At 37.5% G+C, this 22783-nt stretch overlaps 1 protein-coding gene across 4 annotated transcripts in view; it reads left to right on the top strand.

The window, feature by feature from the left end:
• Positions 1 to 22783, top strand: part of Strbp (spermatid perinuclear RNA binding protein) — a 122844-nt gene that overhangs the window by 1594 nt on the left and 98467 nt on the right. The gene's annotated exons all lie outside the window — the stretch shown is intronic.

Genomic DNA, 22783 nt, shown 5'->3' with positions numbered 1-22783 from the left:
TAGAGGAAATGAAAGGAGTAGGCAGGGGACAGAAGAAAGGGTATTTTGTAGTAGAAAATGTAAAGGAATATATAGTACCTATACTGAAGGAAAGGACAAGGTGTTTATGGGTTTATGGCTGTTACTAGAAGGACAATTGTATGGAGTTGGTGTGCTGAGGGAAGTAGGATGCTCATGTTTAAAGCAGGAAATGACTGTCAGAGAGGGTTCAGAAGTAGGTTACTTAATTAAGATTTTGGAAGATTCAGGGTGTGGAAGTGTGAGGAAAGATTGGAGTTTTACAGTTTTAAGACATTAATGGTGGTTGCTGCATGCCTTTAATCCCAGTGCTTGAGAGGCAGAGGCAGGTAGAGCTCTGAGTTAGAGGCCAGCCTAGTGAGTTATAGGAGAGCCAGGGCCACACAGAGAAACACTGTCTTGAAAAACAAAACAAAGACAAGCAAACAAGCAACAACAATAAACCCAAAAGACAGTAAAGGGTCCAAAATTAAGTCACTGAGAAATAATAAAGGGTAGAGTGCAGATGTCCAATGGGAGGAGAAAACTAGGGAGGATTATTCTCAGGCTTAGAGGAACTAGAAATTTGGGACAGTGGACACAGGATGTGGATCCTAGACTGATTAACAGAGAATAAAGGACAGTCAATTGCATACAATATCTTTTTTTTTTTTGATTTTTTTTTTTAATTAGGTATTTTCTTCATTTACATTTCCAATGCTATCCCAAAAGTCCCCCTATACCCTCTCCCCCCCTCCCCCCTGCATACAACATCTTAAAGTTAATTTTTTTAGGATCAAAGAGGTGATGAGCCCCACTTTTAGTTTCAAAGCAAGTGAATGGGAAAGGAATAAGGAAGAGCTGACCACCTACTTTCAAGTTGGGCAGTATGTGGTGTGTATTCACTTAGCTCTGTTGACTGAGTAGACATGTGGCTATACATTGTGAAGAATACACCCAAAAGGTAAAGGAAATGGAATTGCAGTAGGTACATAGTAGATGTCTTTGTGAAGCTTCCTGAAAGCAGGTTCCAGAGGCCAGTAACATCAAGAGCTCAAGAGAATATGCAGTTGGTATGCTGTGTCTCAGGTACCCAGAAGCTTCCTGGGACAGTATTTGGGTGCTGGATGATGTAATATCAGAGTCTCATGCTACAGGCTGACAAAAATAATGTAAGCTTCTAAAAGTGGGAGAAATAGAGCCTTTGGATTCTAACCTTTAAAATGTTAATAACCAACACTGGATTGTCAGCTCTTTTTTTAACCAAGTAATTGAAGTAAACTTTAGCTGAGGCCTTTAGGTTCTTCTGTATATTGGTTTGCTTTGATGGTGTATGTAATGTTAGCTTTAAATGAGAGAAGACACTTCTGGAGTTGGGTGGATGTAAGTCCACCATCAGCTTGCCAGGTACATGGGAATTAAACTTCAGGAGTTTGAACCAGCATTTCAGTGCCTTGTCTCCTTTAGTGATCTGTAGCTTATGTTAGAATTTGTGTGTGTGTGTGTGTGTGTGTGTGAGAGAGAGAGAGAGACAGAGAGAGAGAGAGAGACAGACAGAGAGAGACTGATTGATTGATTGAGAAGATTAAGGAAACTGCCTTGAGACTGTTTTATAGTAAGCTCTGTTTCCTAGAATCCTGGAAAGTGAATTCCCTTTTGACAGTTGAAATTTCTGCCTTGTCAGATTTTGCTAAAGAGTAAATTTTATCTGGTTATAGAAGTACCTTGAATTGCTATTCAGTGAACTTCATATAGTATATAGTACTACTATGATTTCAAAGAAAAGGTCTGCTTTGGACAATTTCTGGGTTGATCCTTTAGTCAGTTGGGAAGTATCTTTGTGTACTTCCAAATAACAAGTTTGAGGGTGAGTGGGAATCTTGCCTAAACATAACGAGAGGAACAGAACACCAAATTTTAAAGTTGTAGTTTGAGTCTTAACGATAAATATTTCAAAATAAAAAGGTAATGATTTTTAAAATCCAGATTTGAAATGTTTAACATAGGGAGTAGTGTTCAGAAGGCATTGTTATAAGATTTTTGGAGGGAAGTGTATTTTAGTATGTCTTTGATTGAAACTTGGAGTTTGTTGAGAATTGATGTATGTATAGAATATAATTATAGTGAGCCTATCTGCCCTTCCATTGCTCCTTGGCAGAAAATTTGAGTAGTAGGATATCCTTTGAAAAATTCTAATATGGCCACTGCTTTTTCCTTTTGTCACTTTACCTGTTTTTAGAGATAGTGACTCATTCTGTTTGTAGCCCAGGGTAGCCTTGAAATCCTTGTCACTCAGGCTGGCCTGAAACTTAAGAAGCACCCTCCCGCCTGCTAGGTTACAGACATGAGCTATCACACCTGCCACCTTATGAATAGGTTCTAAAGCCCATCCTGTTCATTTTACTCTTTTTTTTGGGTAAACAATATTTCCTTGCTCATAATACTCAATTCTGAAATAGTGTTTTGATGAAATGTATTATTGGGTGAAAACCTTCGTCTTGTAATAGTTTGTAGGTACTTTGAAAGAAAGGTAGGCTATTTAGATTTGCAGACTAAATAATTGAATTCTGGTTTTATGTTCACTGACAACTTGCTGGACAAGACACTTAATCCCTTTGTACTTGTTTCTCTTCCAGAAATCTGACTCCTTATCTACCTTCCAAGAGTATTGAGGTGTTTATAGAAAGCAAGTTTTCTGTTTTTATTTATTTTTTGGTTTTTCGAGACAGGGTTTCTCTGTGTGTAGCCTTGGCTGTCTTGGAACTCTCTCTGTAGACCAGGCTGGTCTCGAACTCGGAAATTTGCCTGCCTCTGCCTCCCAAGTGCTGGGACTAAAGGTGTGCGATACCACGCCCGGCTGTTTTTATTTTCTATTTTTTTAATGTTTATATATTTTAAAGACTGCCTATGTAGTCTTCACTGTCCTGGAACTCTACATAGATCTGGCTGGTCTCCATCTCACAGAGACCCACCTACCTCTGCCTCCTGAGTGCTGGGATATAGATATATAAGGCATGTGTCACAAGTTTAAGCCTTATAAAGCCTATTATTGGAACACTATGCTTCTGTTAATATGAAGATAGGTTCCCTCCCTCTATCCCTCCCTCCCTCCTTCCTTCCCTCCTTCCTTCCTTTCTTCCCTCCTTTTTGGTGTTGTGAGACAAGAGTTTTTCTGTGTAGCCCTGGCTGTTCTGGGACACATTTTGTAGACCAGGCTGGGCTTGAACTCACACACACATCTGCCTGCTTCTGCCTCTTGGGATTAAAGGTGTGCCCTGCCACTGACTGACTTCATATTTCTTTTATCCCTGTGTGTGGTCTTTAGATTGATCAAATATTTATATTGGTCATTAGCCCGGCAAGGTGGCACATTCCTTTACTCTCTACACTTGGGAGGCAGATCTCTATGTTAGAGACTAGCTTGATCTATCTACATAGTGAATTCTAGGATAATTACCCTGTCTCAAAAATTTTCTGTCATTAGATAAGTTTGTTGTGAGGAACTTGGAAGTGAGAATTTCGTGCACACTACGGGGGATGTCTTTTAATTCATTTTTTGTCATTGTTGTTCTACTGTGTAGTTACCTTTCCTCCATTACTTTTGCAGTTGAATATACTGTTTATTTGAATTCTGCTGTAATTGAAGTATGCTGCAGACATTAAGTTTTAGCTTAAGTCCAAGATTCTTTCTAAACATGATTTTTAGAAGCACTACTTTCCCAGTTTCAGAGCTTTTTTTAAAAAAAGTATTTTGTCTTTATTAATTTTAAGTAATAGTGTGTGTATGTATGTCTCTGTCTGTCTGTCTTGAGTGTAGGTTGTACAGAGGCGAGGAGAGTATTGAATGCACTGGAGCCAGAGTTGGACAGTTGTGACAGAGTGTGTGCTGCAAGTTAAGTTGGGTCCTTTGCAGGAGCAGTATGTATCTGATCTTATCTGTTGAGCCATCTCTTTAGCTTTAGCTTTAGCTTTATTGATGGGCAGTATATGTTCTGCTTAAAAAGGAGAAATTTGTAAAAAATTAAAGCCTTTTCAATGTTGTCCTTAGTTATAAAGAACCTACTCACAACTGCTAACGCAAACATGTAAATAGTGAATTGCTTTATTAGACATTAATTTGCTTTGGTTGTGATAATGTCTGTCTTTAATAGTGGTCTTACTGTACCAGCTGATCTGTTCACTGGTTTACTGTCTCATCTAGGACTTGTTACCTCTCTTACTGCTCTTCTGTTGATTTGTATTTTAAAAGATTGGCTTTTTAAAATTAGTTTAGCTATTGAAAAACTTTTTTGACAGGTAGAGATGAGTAACTATACTATAATTTTACGAAAGTTTATTTAGAAATATTTATATATATAAATTAAATTTATATGTGACTTGAAACAATGAGATCAGATTAATGGTGATATAACAAATGGTTTATGCTAAAACCTGTTAATTTTAATCTAGTTTTGAGTTTGTACACTGTATAGTGACTTGACCAAAAAATCTGACTGGTCACTTTCATTCCTAATTTGAATTATTGCCCTACAAGTCCTTTAGGTACACACTGTATTTAGGAAGTACAATTCCTGCTCTACAGAAGACTTTATTTATATGTGTGCAGCTGTATGAAGGAAGAAGCTCTAAATTTTTGTTATTTGGTATTCAAGTTCTCTTTTAACATAACCAACACTGTATACACCTGCTTTCTCTAGTTAACTTTAGCATCACTAGAAAGGGTATAGTTGATTATATCACAGCATTTTGTGATTTCATGGTTCCTTTACATGTGAAAAATGAGAATTCTACAGTAAATTGTATACTTTCTGAGGTGTTTTGGGTCATGAATAGGATGTAGTTTGTTACAGTACCTGCAGAACTTCTTTGTATTTCCCAGATGCTAGGCTTTGTACATTTCAGTGGCTTGTTGGGCAAATCAGAAATTTGTTTATGAATTTAACCAGCTATGCTAACTAGTTATTGTTTAAAAGGAGCATGACCTCCTGCCCTCCAATGCCTGTTTTAGAGTGCCATTGCTAAACTTGCATTTAGGTTCTAAGGCATGTTTTGTGCCAGACTTAAAATTTCTTAGGACTCAGTAATACTGTGTTGAGTAAAGAACAGATCTTTACTAGATAGATTGACCATGAAAGCTGTAGCTTATGGAACTGGGCTGTGGTGGTGTATGCCTTTGGAGGTAGAGGCAGGGAATCTGTAGGTCAGCCTGTCTACAGAGCAAGTTCCAGGACAGCCAGGGTGACACAGAGAAACCCTGTCTCAAAAAAAAAAAAAAGCAAAAGCACCCCCTCCCCAACCAAAAAAAACAAACTATAGCTTGTGACTTTGGTTATGTTTTAGTTAGCCTTACTGGAAAAGTCCATTTTAAGATAGTAAGGCTGTATGTAACCTTATAGTAGGTGGTTTATTTCTGAAAGTTAAAATGGAGGCAGTAACTTAAAAAAGAAGGTTATTTGTGTGTGTGTGTGTATTTATGGTGTGTTTGTACCGCAGTGGTGTGTTGAGGTCAGAGGACTGACAACCTGAGGGGGTCTCTTTTTCTCCTACCATGCAGGAGCCGAGGCTTTCAGGTCATCAGGAGGCAAGGAGAGCCTTTGCCTGATGAACTATCTTTCTAGCCATGGTTTTTGTTTTGTTTTGTTTTGTTTTGTTTTGTTTTGTAGTGAGACAAGGTCTCATTCTAGCAAATCTGGAACCCACTATGTAGCCTTGATAATTCATGGTATCCTTGAATCATCCTGCCTCAGCCTCCTGGGTGCTAGGATTACAGAAATGAGCTACCACATCTGGTTTTGATTTTTGTTTTTGAGGAGACAGGGTCTCGCTACTAGGCTGGCCTTGAAGCTGGATTCTCCTACCTCAGTTTCCCAAGAAGCTGTCATTACAGTAGTGTGCGCTTGCTGCCTTTCCCTGCTAGACGGCGTTCATTTGTACTTGTGTCTTTTGAACTTGTGTCTGTAGTTCAAAGAATTTTGAAGCTAATCAATCAGCGCACTGACTTACTGGCTTTTGTGCAGCGTAGTCCTTCTACATCTTAGCCTTTTGAGGTTTTAGATACTGAATAGTTCTGAATTAAATATCTATGGGTAACTGGTAATTTCAGTTAGCAAAGCTAGTGAACTAAAGGGAAAGATGGTTTAATTTTTGTGTAAGTTAGCAATAGGGAGAATTAACAGTGTAAGCCATCAGTGTGTGTATTTCTAGTTTTTGTGAACTGTGAGGTCAAGGTTAGCATGGATGAGTAGATAACACATGTATTAATAATGAAGGCTTTAAAATGGTGTTTTATCTGCTAGCTTTTTGATAAACAGAATTATATAAAAATCAGCTATATTTGTTATAGATTTCATATTAAAAATTGGAAAACATCCTCTAGTTTACAGTTAGAGTGGAGATTAAAGAAGATACTTGTTGTGATGGGAGAGAAAGTTCAACTTTTAAGAATAGTTGTTCTGTAGAGAGAAGATCCAGGCTTGGTTCCCAGCACCTACATGATGGTTAACATCTGAAATGGCCAGTTCCTGGGGAATCCAGTAAGCTGTTTTGTGAACTCTGAGGGCACTGGGCACACATGTGGAAGTAGGAAAAATACCAAGACACATAAAATAAAAATAAAATCTAAAAATCAAAAAATTTATGTTATGAAACATACAATGCTTTTATTTTATTGTTTGTTTTTCTTTTTCAAGACAGGGTTTCATTATGTAGCTGACTGTTCTAGAGCTCACTATGTAGACTAAACTAGGCTGTCCTTAAAGTTGAGATTTGCCTGCCTTTGCCACAAGTGCTGGGATTGAAAGATGAGTGCTACCACCATCTGGCTATAATGTTTGCTTTTAAAGGAAGAATTAGGTACAATATAAGTTAAGGTCTGAGAAGCAAAGTCAGGGCCTTTGGAAGAGTAGCAAGCACTTTTAACTACTGAGCTGTCTTTCCAGTCCCCAAGTTCTTTATTTTACCTAGTAGCAGCATTTGGCATGGTGGATGCCTTGCCTACGGAGGTTAGAAGAGGCTTTGAAATTGAACCAGCATCCTCTAGAACAGCCAATGAATGCTCTTAGCTATTGAGCCATTTCTTTAGTCTCTGATCTCATGGTTTTAAATGCCCAACTTTTCTTTAGCTTGGAATTTTGGGCTTCTTATAGCCCACTGCCAATGTGATATTTCCCACTTACATGTCTTTCCGTGTCCCCCCCCGTCCCCCTCCAAGACAGGATTTTTCTGTGTAGTCCTGACTGTCCTGGAACTAGAACTCACAGAGATCTACCTGCCTTCTTCTGAGTGCTGGGACTAAAGAGAATGCCCCACCCACTGCTTGCTTACGTGCTTTATTGACTTCTTAAAGTGAATTTTTTTCAGACCAAATTTCCAACTTTTGCCCAATCTTTGATAGGCTATATAAATCTAGCTAATTGATTTTGAAGATTTCTTTTAAGTTACCGGAGTGGTCAGTGGTTCAACTTGTTTCACTAAATCTGTTTCAAACTTGCTCCATAGTGTAAAAACAGTTCATATATTTTCAGTGGCTGGATATAACTCTGAGCTCTCCTTTACTGCTGCTTCACTGGCTATAGGTATCTAAGTAGTGTCTGTCTTATTTGAAGTCCAATGATGAGAATCCTTGACTACTTTGTCAATATGAAGTTACTGCTTATTTGAATTAAAAAGTTTGAATGATAGGCTATATATATTCCTTTTAAACTAAAAGTTACACTTTTTTGTTTGTTTGTTTGTTTGTTTTCGAGACAGGGTTTCTCTGTATAGCCCTGGCTGTCCTAGAACTCACTTTGTAGACCACGCTGGCCTCGAACTCAGAAATCCGCCTGCCTCTGCCTCCTGAGTGCTGGGATTAAAGGCGTGCGCCACCACGCCCGACCAGGTTACACTTTTTTATGTATGTGTGCGTTTGTATGGGTACCCTTAAGCATGTGTGCATATGGAGGCCAGAGAACAGAGTAATCTATTCTTTGCTTCTACTATGTGGGTAGTACTTCTTCTACTCTGGAGACCTTTTTTTTCCAAGTGCTAGGTAGGATTACAGGTGTGCCTCACATAAGCAGTAGATTTCTTGACTTTCAGTTAAGCATGCTCCAGGCTTAACCTCCCCCAAGCTTCTGATTTACAAATACAAAGGAGTAACCCAGGAGTGTTCTTTTCTTATTAAATCTTTTTTCTTTGTTTTAAAAAAGAAAAAAAAAGTTAGAAATAAAGACATTTGGATCAGAAAATCTTCAGTGATCATATCACTAGAACTGATAATGTTGAAAAGCAATAAATATTTTTCATGAAAAGTCATTTAAAATGAACACATACTTAGTACATTCACATGGCCAAGCAAACTTTGTTACATAGTTTGAAAACACGTCTGTTATTTTAAGGTAAAAAAAAAAATTAAGCAGTTTAGACCATTAGAATTATTAAAAAAAAAAAAAAGGAAAAGAAAAAAAAGCAGGGTGTGATGGCACATGCTTGTAAACCCCAGAGCATCTGAGGCAGAGGCAGGTGGATCTCTGAATTCAAGGTTAATTTGGTCTGTATAGCATGCTCAGGCCAGCCAGGACTACAGAGTAAGGAACTATTTCAAACATGAAATAAAACCAAGCAAGGAAACAAACAAATCTTGCAAAGTAAAGGTGACTGTTGGAAGTTTTGTATTCGAGATTATCTACTTTTGGTGCTTTACTGCTGTCTGATACTTTTAAGGAATGAAGAAAATCTTCCATTTGCTATTTAATAGTGAATGTATTATACTTGTAAAAGATTTAACTTTATAGAAGAGTCAGTCATATTAATACTGATAGCAGATATGCATTATGCATTTCTCAGTCTTTACTTTTTCAGAATGATTACTGTTTCCCAGAGGAGAAAACTAAGCTTCAATAACTCCTGATTGATTAATTTCAGTATTAAAATCTATATGAATTTGCCTCAAAAAGTTGAGTCTCTTTACTAAACCTGGGAGTGAGATGGCAAAAACCAAAAAATGGAGGAGTCATCCTGTATGGGGGGGTTAAGTAGTGCTTTAGAAGATGGTGTGTTTGCCTTAAGAGCTCCTCAGACCAGGAGGGAAAACAATATAGGAAGCAGCTGTCGGAACTCTTATTAGTTATTAATATAGAAATAGGAAATTTGTAATGTAGTGTCTGAGGTTTGTTTGCAGACATTATCCACCCTGCTCCACTTATGTCTAGTGACTATTATTTAAGTTACAAACTTAAACAAGTTTATATACAGAGTGCTTAGAGTAGACTTACCAGTATTGGAACTTGTTTCCAGATTTAAGGTATTTATTTACATGTGGGTAGGCTAGAAGACAGACAGCCTCAGATATAGAATTAAGAGATTTATCCACTTCCTCTAAGATGATTTCTTATTGGCCCAGAGCTCACCAATTAGGCAGGACTAGTTGGCCAGTTATTAACCTTAGGGATCCATCTGCCTATTTCTTTCTCTGTAGTGCCCAGATGACAAGCAAGTGCCAGTATGCCTAGCCTAGCATTTTTTTTTTTCCTCTGAGTTCTAGGGATGGAACTAAGATCCTTGCGTTTGGAAGGTAGGTGCTTTACCAAATGAGCCTCCTTAATCCCTCGAAGAGTTATAGTTCCTATGAAGAATCGGAACAACTATTTTTTAAAAACAGTCTTTGGGCTGGAGAGAGAATTAACAGTTACGAGTGCTTGCTGTTTTTTCAGAGGACCTGAGTTCATTTTCAGTCCCTGTGTTAGATGGCTCACAACTGCCTGCAGTTACTTGTGTACACAAACACACACACACACACTCTCTCACATGGATTAAACTAGACATGCCCTCATACTGTGTTTTAAAGACTTTCAAAATAACATTTCTAGCCTTGTTTTGTATGTGTTTTAAGAATTCTCTTATTTTTAAAATTTGAAAGAACTTCCTTCCTCCCTCCCTCCCTCCCTCCCTCTTTTATGTAGTCCTTCCTGGTCTGGAACTCACTTTTGTAGACCAAATTGGCCTTTAACTCAGGGATCCTTTTGCCTTTACCTCTTGAATACTGAGAGTCAAGACTTGACTTGCACCACCATGTCTGGCAAGAACTTAAAAAGAAAAAAATTATGTGTGTGCATAATAATTGTGTTGAATCTCCTGGGGGAGTTGTAAGCTGTCTAACATGGCTTCTAGGAACCGAATTCTGGTTCTTTATAGAGCGGTTAGTGCTGGTAACCACTGAGCCATTTCTTCACCCTTTAAAAGAACTTTTAGTAGGCTTGTTTTCACCTATTCTTCTGAAACTCCTTGGTAAGTCACCCCACAGAAATAGGCAGTTGTGTAATGTGCTTCAGTATACAGGGTTTGGGGTGAAAAAGGATATAAGAGCTTCCTGGATTCTTTGGATAGGTTTTCTTTTCCTTAAGTTTTATTAATTTTATGTGTGTATTTGCCTGCAGATATATGTATATATGCACCTTGTGCACATCTGGTGCCTTCAGAGGTTAAAATTTCCTGGAATTGGAGTTAGGGTTGTTATGAGAACCATCCTTGAACTCTGCTTCTGTCTCCTGAGTGTTGGGATTAAAGGTGTGATCCACCATGCCAAATTGTAAATTGGATTTTTGAGGCAAGGTCAAGATTAGTCTCAGAATTGTGGTGATCCTCCTGCCTCATCTACTGTAGTTCTGTGATTACAGATGTTAGTTGCTATGCCCAGCTTTCACATTTAACCTCCTTTGCCCCCCCCCCCGCCCCCTGGGTTTCTCTGTAGCCTTGGCTGTCATAGAACTCTCTGCAGACAGACTGGCCTTAAATGGAGAGATCTGCAGCTTTTAGAGGCAGAAAGCCTCTATTTTGGTAGTTTAGACAAAATCAACATTGCATAAACTAGAAAAACTTCACTTATACAATGTCTTTACCCTTCCTACCTCTTTTTTCCCCTCTCTGTGTTGTTGTGGAAGTGTCATTGTGCCAATTTCACAGTTTCCTGCAGCTTACCCTTCTTTTCTCAAAAATGTTTAGCAAATGTCTCCATATCTGCACTGATAATTAATTGTACATTTACTTCAAAGGATAATTGGTGTTAAGCCGATGAGGAGGCATTTGCCCCTTAGACCAAACCCTATATATAATTCAGTGATAACTGTATCATGCTAATGTTGTTTACCACCCTTAGAGATGTCTCAGCTGTCAGGATGCCCACACCCCCTCGCCACCACTCCTTTTTTGAAGTAATTTGTTTCAGTTTATGTTTCTGAATATATTTATGTATACCATATACCATAATATATATTTTATCTAGTTCAGCAAAACATACCAAAGGCCTTTTTAAAATTGTGGGGTTGAGGTTATGAGAAATCAATCTAAGAATATTAGCTGTGGAGGGGACTTTGGAGATCAACCAGGCTAACCCCCCCCCCCCCCCCTTTTTTTAAAGACTTTATTTATTTTATGAGTTCATTGTAGCAGTCTTCAGACATACCAGAAGAGGGCAACAGATCCCATTACAGATGATTGTGAGCCACCATGTGGTTTGATCATGTGATTTGACCTCAGGACCTCTGGAAGAGCAGTGCTCTTAACCCCTGAGCCATCTCTCCAGCCCTTGGCTAACCCCCTTATCTTGTTGATGAGAAAGCTGTTTCAGAGAAGTGTAGTGGGTTGGTAAAGCACATAGAAAGTTAAGTGAAGGTTTGATTTCTCGAATCTGTATTGATTTCAGTACAATGAAGGTAACTGATAAAAGTAGAGAGCCCTGGACTCTGGAGTCACACAGACTTGATTTTAAGTCCAGATTCCACTGCTTATTCCCTGTGGCCTTTGGCAAATAAATCTGAGTCTGTTTCCTGTTCTGTGCTACTTTGTGGGGTCCTGAGATTGAAGAGATAATGTAAATATAGCACAGTGCCAGGCAGGCATTTGATCAGAGCTCAGTAAGTGCTGTCTGGCCTTTTTTTTTTTTTTTTTTTGATTACTTAGAACAGGTCATATGGCTAAGTGATTGTTATCTTTATGAAATAGGATCGATGACAATGCTTTTATGTCAAAGTCCTTCACTGAAAATTTGAGTTGTTGGTTGATTGGAGGAGGACACTGCTCACTGCAAAATGGTCAGAAATCTTTATCACCTGCTCCCAAATTGTATGGTGTCAACATACCTGTCTGTCTGTCTACCTACCTACCTACCTACCTACCTATCTTCCTTCCTTCCTTTTATTTATTTATTTTTTTGGACAGGGTTTCTTTGTATAGTCTTTGCTGTCCTAGAACTAGCTCTATAGACCAGGCTGGCCTCAAACCCACAGAGATCTGCCTGCCTCTATCTCCAAAGAGCTGGGATTAAAGGTGTGCATCATTACCACCTGGCTGACATAGTCATTTTGTTTGCGTATTTTTATATTTTAAATTTTAATTTATTTTGAATAATTTTTATTTATTTATATTTTTGGAGACAGAGTTACTATATAACTGTCCTGGAACTTGCTATGTAGACCCAACTGGCCTTGAACTCACAGAGATCTGACTGCCTCTCATGTACTTTCACGTGTGGATTCAAGCTTTTTTTTGGACCCTTTTATACTCTTAAAAAATTGAGGATCTTAAAGATCTTTTGTTTATGTGTTATTATTTATTGATATCTAGAAAGTAAATACTGGAAATTATTTTCATTTTATTAAATGAATAATTAAAAAAATTTTGTGTGCTCTTAAGAGTGCATGCATGGCCTTAAGAGTGCATGCATGGCCTTATATGACTATGGCTGTTGGATCCCCGAGAACTGGAGTTAAGACATCCTAATGTGAGTTAATGAGCATCCTAATGTGAGTGCTGGGATCCAAATTTTGGTCCTCATAGTTGCAGTAAACATTCTTAATTACTGAGGTCTTTCTAGCTCCTGTTTTACTAATTTAAAAAGTGCAATTGATGGTGGGTGGCAGCAGCAGCTGTGGTGACTACAACAAACAAACAAACAACAAAACCCGGGAAAACCTAGAAGAAAATTGGGTGAGAAAAGTACCTGTTGATTTTTACGTTTTAATTTAGTATAGCTTAATAGAAGATCTACTTTTGTGTTTAGTCTGTTTTGTTTGAAGTATGTGAAGATGAACAATTTACCTTACACAGATAGGTAGCTAGAAAAGGGTTGTTTCTCAGACGATTTTAGATAATTTAATACTATCTAGTATTTGAGAGATGGTAGGCTTTTAAGATTTATTAAAAAAAATATGAATGTTAGCCTTCAGGAGTTCATGTCCATCATATATATGCATAAGTCCTCAGAGGCCACAAGAGGGCATAGGATCCCCAGGAACTGGAGTTATATATAGGTGGTTGTGAACCGACATGTTGATATTGGGAACTGAACTTAGGTCCTCTGTAAGAATGGTCAGTGATCTTAACAGCTGAACCCAGGCGTTAGTTTTTTTTTTTTTAATATTTATTTACATGTACAAAACAGATCAAAGTATGGATATTATCAAAGTCCAGCTTGGTGAACCAATGGGCTTTATTGGAGTTACTTACAGGAGCAGAATTGACTGACAGTCAGCTGCATCATCAAGACCCACCCCAGCACAGGTGACATTTTGCAAAAGCTGGGAACCTGGAGCACATTGCACAGCCTGTAGATTACTCAATAGGTTTCATAGTGTCCTTTCCAAGTAACTCTTGTCTAAACCTTGTCTAAGCAGCTCAGCTGGTTTCTGCGACTTCGAGGCAGCTGGTCTGGTCTCAAGAGTCTTTGCAGCTTAGCTTCTCAGAGTCTGCTTTGCACCCCAGCTTCTTGTTTAAGAGGGACTTTAAAGTTTTTATTGCTTAATCTGGCAGGGAGGGGCCTAGTGAAACTGGTCAGTTTCAGGGACTTCCTGAGGCTATTTTGAGTTGTTTACTTTCCCTGTTTAAAGAGCTGCTCAGAAGGATGGAGGAAACTATTATACTGTATCCTAGCATTAGAACACACTCAGGGGCTGTTACAGTTCTTTTTCAGATCAGTAGTATCTCTGATACACTATTTATACAAAAACATGTAGGCTTCTTAATATTTTGGGTATGTTGAGGTACTGTGCTAATCTACTTCATGTATATTGCATATCTATGGCATAAACTTCACCATTAAGTAACAAAAATATTTCTGTTTAATAAATGATAACACTGAGGTTTGCAATGGTTAGCTGTTCAAGTTACTTCTGAGAGAGAACAACAGAAGTAGAACTGGGAATTATATCTATTCTGTTCTATTTTCATGATTGCCTTTTTACTATTTTTTTACTTAGGGAATAAATTGAAGGAAATATTTTTTGGATTGTAATGGAAGTTTTGCTGTTTTTGAGGGATAGCTGTGTGTGGGAACATGTTAATTTTAAACATACCAATTAACTTAATTCCAAAGCTGGATGCTTTACAATATCTATCCATCCATCTCTACATCTATACTTGTGTATAAATGCTCTTGTGGAAGCCAGAGAACAACTTTTGGTATTTGGTTCTCTCTTTCCACTATGCTGGTCTCAGTGATTGAGCTTAAGTTGTCATGTCTGCTTGTATGTACATCCACTGAGCCATCTTATTGGCTCCTAACACTGATTTCAAAAAAGTTAAAAGGTGCTTAATTCATTACCTAAGAAAATTATGGTAAAATAGTAATGTTAAAAATATTTGAGAGCCAGGCAGTGGTGGCTCACGCCTTTAATCTTAGTGCTTGGGAAGCAGAGGCAGGTGGATTTTTGAGTTCGAGGCCAGCCTGGTCTACAGAGTGAGTTCCAGGACAGCCAGGGCTACACAGAGAAACCCTGTCTATAAACAAACAAACAAAACTGAGATCTCTTTTTAAAAGTGACAGCATAGAGTATTCATAAGGAACAATTTGTAGGGTTATACAAATGTTTTTTTAGGCCAAGCAGTCCCATCTAGTAGCTTTGCCTCTTGATTGAATAATATGGTTATAGTCACATTTGAAAGACTATTGTGGCTTACAAAGCTTGAGGAAAAAACTCATTTGTACTGGCAGTCAGCCAGTATTTTATAGGCTACAATTTTCCTTAGAAAAACTGGTGGTTTGTAGCCCCATAATTTGTGGTTGTTCTGAACTTGTAAAAAGAGTACACATTTAAAAATGACCTTATTACTTTAATATTTTAAGTGACATCTAACTGTCAGATATTTGTTACATTATATTATTTATTTAAATAAAATTTCCTGGCTTGACAATCTCTTTTAAGGCAATAATTTATGTAGCATGATTAGATCCTCCCATCCCCCATTCCCAACAAACCTAAAAATCAGAAATGCTTTCAGTAAAGTCACAGGCACAATTAAAGTCAAAAAGATGTGTCTATGTTACTTGGTAAAATCCTTGTAGAATCCCTGAGATTTCATTATGTACCCGCTGCTTCCTGGATGTGTTGAATTAAGTTGTGGTATGTGGTTTGTTTGGGTTTGTTCAGTGTTCTTCATCAAAATTTCTGTCTGTCTCTGTCTGTCTCTGTCTTTCTGGCTTTTTTCCCCGAGGCAGGTTGTAGGGTGTGTGTGTGTGTGTGTGTGTGTGTGTGTGTGTGTGTGTGTGTGTTCATGCGTGCAATTTTGGCTGTCCTGGATCAGTAGATCAGACTGGCCTCAAACTCAGAGACAACCTGCCTCTGCCTGGCAGCTGGCATTACACTACCACTGCTCAGCTGTTTGTGTTCTGCTGCCGTCACTGTTGCTTTCTCCCCACACAGATGGAAAAGAACACCATACCAGAAATACACACTTGATATTCATGAAAAATACAATTTTAGGGGTTGGTGAGATGGTTCATTGGTTAAGAGAGTACTGGTTGCTCTCTTCCAGAGGCCCTGAGTTCAACTCCCATCAACCATGTGGTGGCTCACAACCATCTATTATGGGATCTGATGCCCTCTTTTGGCATGCAGGTGTGCATGCAGATAGAGTGCTTATATACATAAATAAATAAAACAAACAAAAAGAGAAATGCTTCCCCTTATGTACTTTATTGTAATGGTTGTGTGTTAAATTTATGGGAATAAGTCCTTTTGATTTTAGGCTAACCAAATGGGGTATAATATCCTTTCTGTTTGAAAGATTTTGACAAGTCAAAGTAATAGTTCCATTTTTATGTCCATGGAGGTATCTTCGAGTCTTTTTGTTTTTTGAAGACAGATGAAATTTGTAATTAAGATTTTAGCAAAAATATTAGTAGCTAGATCTTTAGAAACTGTTGTAAGGGTCTCTCTCCTCACCAATATTGTCTAGGCTGATCTTAAACCCCGGGCCCAACTCATCAATTCTCAGGGTTTCAGAGTTTGCTATTAAAATGTATTGTATACTTTCCAGCTCTGGGGACTACTCAGTCTCATTCTTGATTGAACACTGGAATTACTTGAAAGATAGAAAAACCACAGATGCTTGAGTTTTGCTTTTCTTCAGGGATTGTTATTTAATTGGTCTAATATTATGGTACCTAAACATTTACAGAGTTTATAGGTAATACCAATGTGAATCAGAGGCTGAGAATCCAGTTTATAAGCCTGTTTAAGGGGGAAATAACTTGATTTCAGAGGATATATTATCACCTTTAGAATTTACAAAAGTTTTATTTTTGAGATAGTGTCACATGCTGTTACATAAGAAATTATAAGTCCATTTTTGTGATGTCATCATTTTAAGAATGTTACATAAATGGAATCCTTTAGTATAGTGGTTTTCCAGCTGTAGGTCCTACCTCCTTTGAGGTCAAACGACCTTTTCACAGGGGTTGCATATCAGATAGCCTGAATATCAGATATTTACATTAGGATTCATAACTGTAGTAAAGTTATAGTTATGAAGTAGCAATGGGATAATTTTATTGTTGTGGTCACCACAATATGAGGAACTGTATTATAGGGCACTTCACATTCAAACCACAATAGTAACATCTCTAATTAATAAAATTTATTGGGCTCTGCTGCTTCTACGTCTACTGGAATATTGAAATGGAATTATACAATTTTGAAATTATATGCAATTGTATACAAATCAAAATGGAAATATGCAATTTTCTTTGTTTTGTTTTTTTTTGAGACAGGGTTTCTCTGTTCTAGGTACTAGAATATAGCAGTGAATAAGATAGACATGATTCCTTCTCTCTCTCTCTCTCTCTCTCTCTCTCTCTCTCTTTATGGTTTTAGAGCTTTATTGGAGAGAAGGTAGAAAGAGAGAGAGACTGGCCATGGCCACGTGGGGGTGGGGGGGAGGGAAAGAGGAAAGAGAGAAGGAGGGCTAGAGAGTAAGAAAGATGAGGGCTTAAAGAGCACGATTCCTTCTCTTATTGACCTAGTGGACCTTATTGGACCTTATTGACCCTTCCATTCTAGTGGAAGGGAGGCAGGAGAGCCCAATACATAAAATGTATTAGTGAGGTACTATTGTTGTTTGATTATGAAGGGCCCTCCATAGGCTCATGTATTTGGACACTTGGGTCCCCAGCTAGTGGTGCTATTTGGGAAGTTATGGAACCTGTAGAGAGTTGAACTTTAATGAAGGAAATATGTCATTAAGGGCAGGCCTTGAGAGTTTATAAAGCCTGTTCTCATTTCCTGCATACCATGAGCTGGGCCCAAACTCCTGATGCCATGCCTTCCTTGCTGTGATGGACTGTATCCCCTTTGGAACTGTAACCCAAATAAACCCTTTCTCCTATAAGTTGCTTTTGTCACACTATTTTATCACACTAGCAAGCAAGTAATTAATATAGTTACTGTGCTTGTGGCAAAAGTTACCAAAAGATAAGGATATAGAAAAACAAAATTTAAGAGCTTTCTGGAAATGGAAGGGAATTTTGTGTTCAATATTGATAATGCTGACTAGGAGAAGAACAAATGGTAATGAAAAAGTAGGATATAATTTGTTAGAAAATGAGTTTAGTGATACTTGCTTTGATCTTTTCATAAAGTTACATCCTGTGGGATTCCTGTTTACTCCTCCACCAATTCATTGACTTGATAATATTAAAGAAAATGAAGGGTTCCTTAGATTTTAATGTGACTTGAAAAATGTGTGTGTGTGTACACATGTATGTACCTACTTACATGTGGAGGTCAAGTGTCTGCATCACTTTCCTTATTTTTAGAGACTGTTTCTCACTGAATCTCGGACTTACTTTTTCAGCTGAACTGGCTGCCAGTGAGCTTCAGGTATTCATTTGCCTTTCTTCCTCCATAGTTGTGTATGTGTTATAGAAATGTGCTAACACTCTTGTTTTTTTATGTGAATGTTGAATTTAGGTCCTCAAGCTTGTGTGGCAGGCACTTTTACTGACTAACTTACCTTCCCAGCCTCCAGTTAATATTTAACACTAAAGTGGTTTTATTTAGAAAGCATCACATGTAGTCCCAGCCCTTGTAAAATTGAGACAGGGATTGAAGTTTCAAAGCTAGCTTGAGATCATCTGGGGCTATGTAATAAGAACAGACTGACTTACCTGGTACCTTATCTCAAAAAACTAAAAAACAGGCTGGAGGGAGTCATGGTTCATTTGCTGCTCTTATAGAGAGCCTGGGTTTGTTCCCAGAACTCAAATGATGACTCACAACCATTCATAACTCTAATTCCAGGGGACTTGGCACCTTCTTCTGGTCACAGGCATCAGGCATACACATGGTACACATACATACATGCAGGCAAAATACCCCAATACATAAATAGAAACAAAACAAAACAACAGAAAAAGCATCAAGATGTAGTATATGTATAACTCTGGGTCTGACATACTGCTGAATTTGGTGTAAGACAACTGGAGTGTAAGACATAGATCTTACTTTCAGTTAACTTCTGTGTGAAGAGAAGTCCAAAAAAATAATTGGAGAGGGTTTTTGTGGAGGAAGGTTTGAAGAGTGACTAGAACTTGAGAAGAACAAATGCTAGAAACAAAATAGGCTTCTGGTTAGAAGATCTGGTTTGAGTAAGGACAGTTATTTACTAGTTCTGTGACCTTAGAAGTCCCTTAGAGTCCCTTGATGCTTTCTTTCCTCTTTCTTTTAAGAAAAGATTTATTTTTATGTGTATGAATATTTTTCCTGGATGTAGGTATATTCAACCATATGAGTGCCTGGTGCCTGGAAAGGCTAGAAGAGAGCTTTGGATACTTTATTAAAATATTTAATAATTCAGATACTTAGTAGTAAATCACATTTTCATGACTTTTTTCTTTTTTTAAAGATTTACTTATGGGGGGAGGGTATGGGGGACTTTTGGGATAGCATTGGAAATGTAATTGAGGAAAATATGTAATAAAAAATATAAAAAAATAAAATAAAATACTATGTGCTGTAAAAAAAAAAAGATTTACTTATTTTATATATGTGAGTACACTGTTGCTCTCTTCAGACACACCAGGACATCAGATTCCATTACAAATGTTTGTAAGCCACCATGTGGTTGCTGGGAATTGAACTCAGGACTTCTGGAAAAGCAGTCAGTGCTTCTAACCACTGAGCCAGCTCTCTAGCCCATGGCTTTTCTTTTAAAATTGTACACGGTTCCTAGTTCATCGCTAGGCATGTAGGTGATATATTACTTTACTGTTCTTAAAAGAATGGTGTAACAGAAAGATGTCATTGGTCTTCTCTCATTCATAAGCCATATATATTCAGTCACAAGACATATGCTGTTGTAAAATGTATGCTATTGGGCCTAAGTTTTGGTATGAATACTAGTAAAGTCAGAATACCTAATGTTATCAGTTAGACTAGATGTAATATAGGAAAAACACAATAGATGGCTTCATATTAAGAAAATGTGTCATGCTGTTTGTTTTTAGAGGTGAAAATGCATGAATGTTTGCCACTGCTACAGAAATTTTATCTATCATCTATCTTATCTATCAATCAGTCATCTATTAAGAAAAGGTCTTCTTATGTAGCCTCAGCTGGCCTAGAACTCGGAGATGCTTGTCTTTGCCTCCTCGGTGCTAGGGTCAGAGGTGCTTGCCACCACACTAGACTTTTGTTTAAATTTAGAAAAATTATTGTTTTGTGTATTCCCCCTCCCCACATATGTATGTGTGTGTGTGTGTGTGCACATGCACTACTTGGATGCCTGGTGCCCAAGGAGGCCAGAAGAGGGAGGCCAGTCTCCTAGAACTGGAGTTACATGTAGTTGTGAACCGCTATGTGGGTGTGGGGAATTGAATTCAGGTCTTACAGAAGAGGAGCCAGTGCTCTTTTCCTTCTTTCCTTCTCTGCCTCCCTCCTTCTGCTGGTTAGTTTTAATTACCAACTTGACACAAGGTGGAATCACCTGTGAAGATACTCTTAGGGATTGTCTACCTTGGGTTGGCTTGTGAGTCTGTTTGAGATTGCCTTAATTGTTAATTGATATGACTCATCCCATTGGTGACATTCCCTAGGCAAAGGGGTACTGAACTCTTCCAGTAGAGAAATTGAGCTGAGCCCAAGCAAGCGAGCATACATTATATTAATTTCTCCCCGCTCTTAACTATGCATGTGATATGGCTGCTTCAGACCCTTGCTATTGGACAATAATCTGCAATTGTAAATTTAGTACAGCAAAAAAAAAAAAAAAAAAAAAGAAGCTAGGACTTTTTTTTTGAGTTTTTATGACAGACATGTCTTTTGTGGCTTTCCTGTTGTATATGTGTAAATTACTGAACTTCTGTTGATTTTATGCATTATGATTTACTGTTAGAGGCAGTGTAAAAATTTCTTGGATAGTTTCTTCATATCTTTGGATTAATTGGATTTCAACTCTTTTATAAATCCATGTACATATGTGTGATGCTAGGATATAGTTTTCTCTTGAAAACTAGTTCTATCAGAGTTCTAGACAATCTATGTAAAAATTGGGCTTTCCTGCACAATTCTGTTGACTGCTATGATGATTTAATTATAAATAGATAGAACCTACGATATGCTTCTTTTAAGTAGCTGTCTTTTTTTGTTACTGGCAATTAGATGGCTTTTAGTTTGTTTGTAGAGGAATCTTCATTTAATTGTGTATCTCCTAGAACACATCACATCACACTATGTCAAGGATAATCTTTGACAGTATATTAGTGCTTCACTGATACATGATCAGCTTTGTGAAACTGCAGGATCATGGTAGACTATAATTTTAATAAGAACTGTTTTACATTTACTATTGGGTGCCATGCATTCTGTTGAGCAGCTTTAAATCATGTGTTTAAATTTAAACACAGTAGCTTGGTGACATGTTAATACTGCTTTTATTTCTACTTTTGGTGTAATATCCTTAGAAGTGATAAGAGAGGTTGAATTCCATTATAAAGTCACACAGTTAGCAATGGTGGAGCAGGGATTTGAACCTGAGTTGCTTTGACTTCAGAGCCTATTTACTTTCCTACTACTATGCTTTACTCTCTCCTCAAATAATACCTGTTTGGAAAACTATCAGCATAGGGATTTTTTATAAGTTTCTGTATGAGGACATTAGAAACCTTCTATTTGGATTCTATAGTTATACTCTTCTTGCACAATATGTTACCTGCTTTATTCAATAGACCTGAAAATACAGTGAGTAAACTCCCTGATTTCAATGAATTACAATAGCCTAGGACAGGTGTTTCACATTAGTACATGACTCTCCTTTATAAAAGCATTTAGGTACCAGAGTGAATTGGGGATTCTATCTTCAGTGTATTCCCCATGGTTTTTCTTATTGGAAATGTGGGACAAGAAATTTTCTTATAAACATGTGAGGTGAACATTGCACAGGATCATTTCTTAGCACTTAGTATCATTTACTCACAGGATCTTAATGTAAGAGGTCTCTTTGCAGGTGTCATTGAGAAGTAGTAGAGAGTAGAATTTGGTGTAAAGGTAGCAGTCTATACAAAAGCTATAATAGTTTCAGTAGAAATGCTAGAATAGAGTCAGTTGTAGTGTACACTTTTAATTCCAGCGAGGCAGAGGCAGAGGTGTATTGCTGTGAGTTCAAGGCCAGCCTGGTTTCACAGGACAGCAAGGACTACACAAAGAAACTCTGTCTTAACAACAACAACTTAACCAAGCAAATGCTACAGCAGTTCTTCTTCACTTTATAAAGTTTTTTTGTACACATTGAACTCTTGATTCTTGTTACAGTTCTTTCAGTCAAGTGAGTAGATAAATAGGTTCCTACAGCACAGGAGACAATTGAGATTCAAACATGAAACAGCAAATTAGCTGGGAAGTTGCAAAGTCAGAACAGTCTATGTAAAACATCTTTGTGAATTTTTTTTTTATCAGAAAATTATGTGCAACAATTTTTATACTTGCTGTGGCCTCCATTTTTGTATTGTTAATAATATGGCTCATTTATTGATCTTATTTTAAAGATTCAGGAAGTATTTTAGGAATTTGCATTGCCTTATAGTCATCATTACATTAATAAACAAGATAATTCTTTAGATATGCCACTTAATGGAATACTTGCACACCTTAGAAATTACACTTTATAACCTTGCTTCCAGGAGATAAAATGACACATAGAATAAGTAAGGAAATATAGAAATTAGGAAATAGAAGATAGAAATAACAGATTAGAACAGTAATGCTTTCTTTTACTGCATGTCTCCTTTTTTCTTCCTTTCTTGAGAAATATTAGAACAGTTACACTTTCTTTTTTAAATGTGTCTCTTCTCTTCCTTTCTTGTTTGAGATTGTTTCTATCTCACACTGTTGCCTAAGCTGACCTGGATCTCACAATATAGCCCAGGCTGTCTTTGAAGACTCTATTACAGACATGAGCCATTGGTCCTTAGTAAATGTATTCCTTGTGAAATACAGTGTTTATCTGGATAGTTTCAACTTTTTTTTTTTTTTTTTTTTTT

Source organism: Mus caroli, chromosome 2 (assembly GCF_900094665.2).
Source record: "Mus caroli chromosome 2, CAROLI_EIJ_v1.1, whole genome shotgun sequence".
Lineage (NCBI taxonomy): Eukaryota > Metazoa > Chordata > Mammalia > Rodentia > Muridae > Mus > Mus caroli.
Note: the sequence above shows the minus strand (reverse complement) of the source record. Positions and strands in the feature narration are given on the sequence as shown.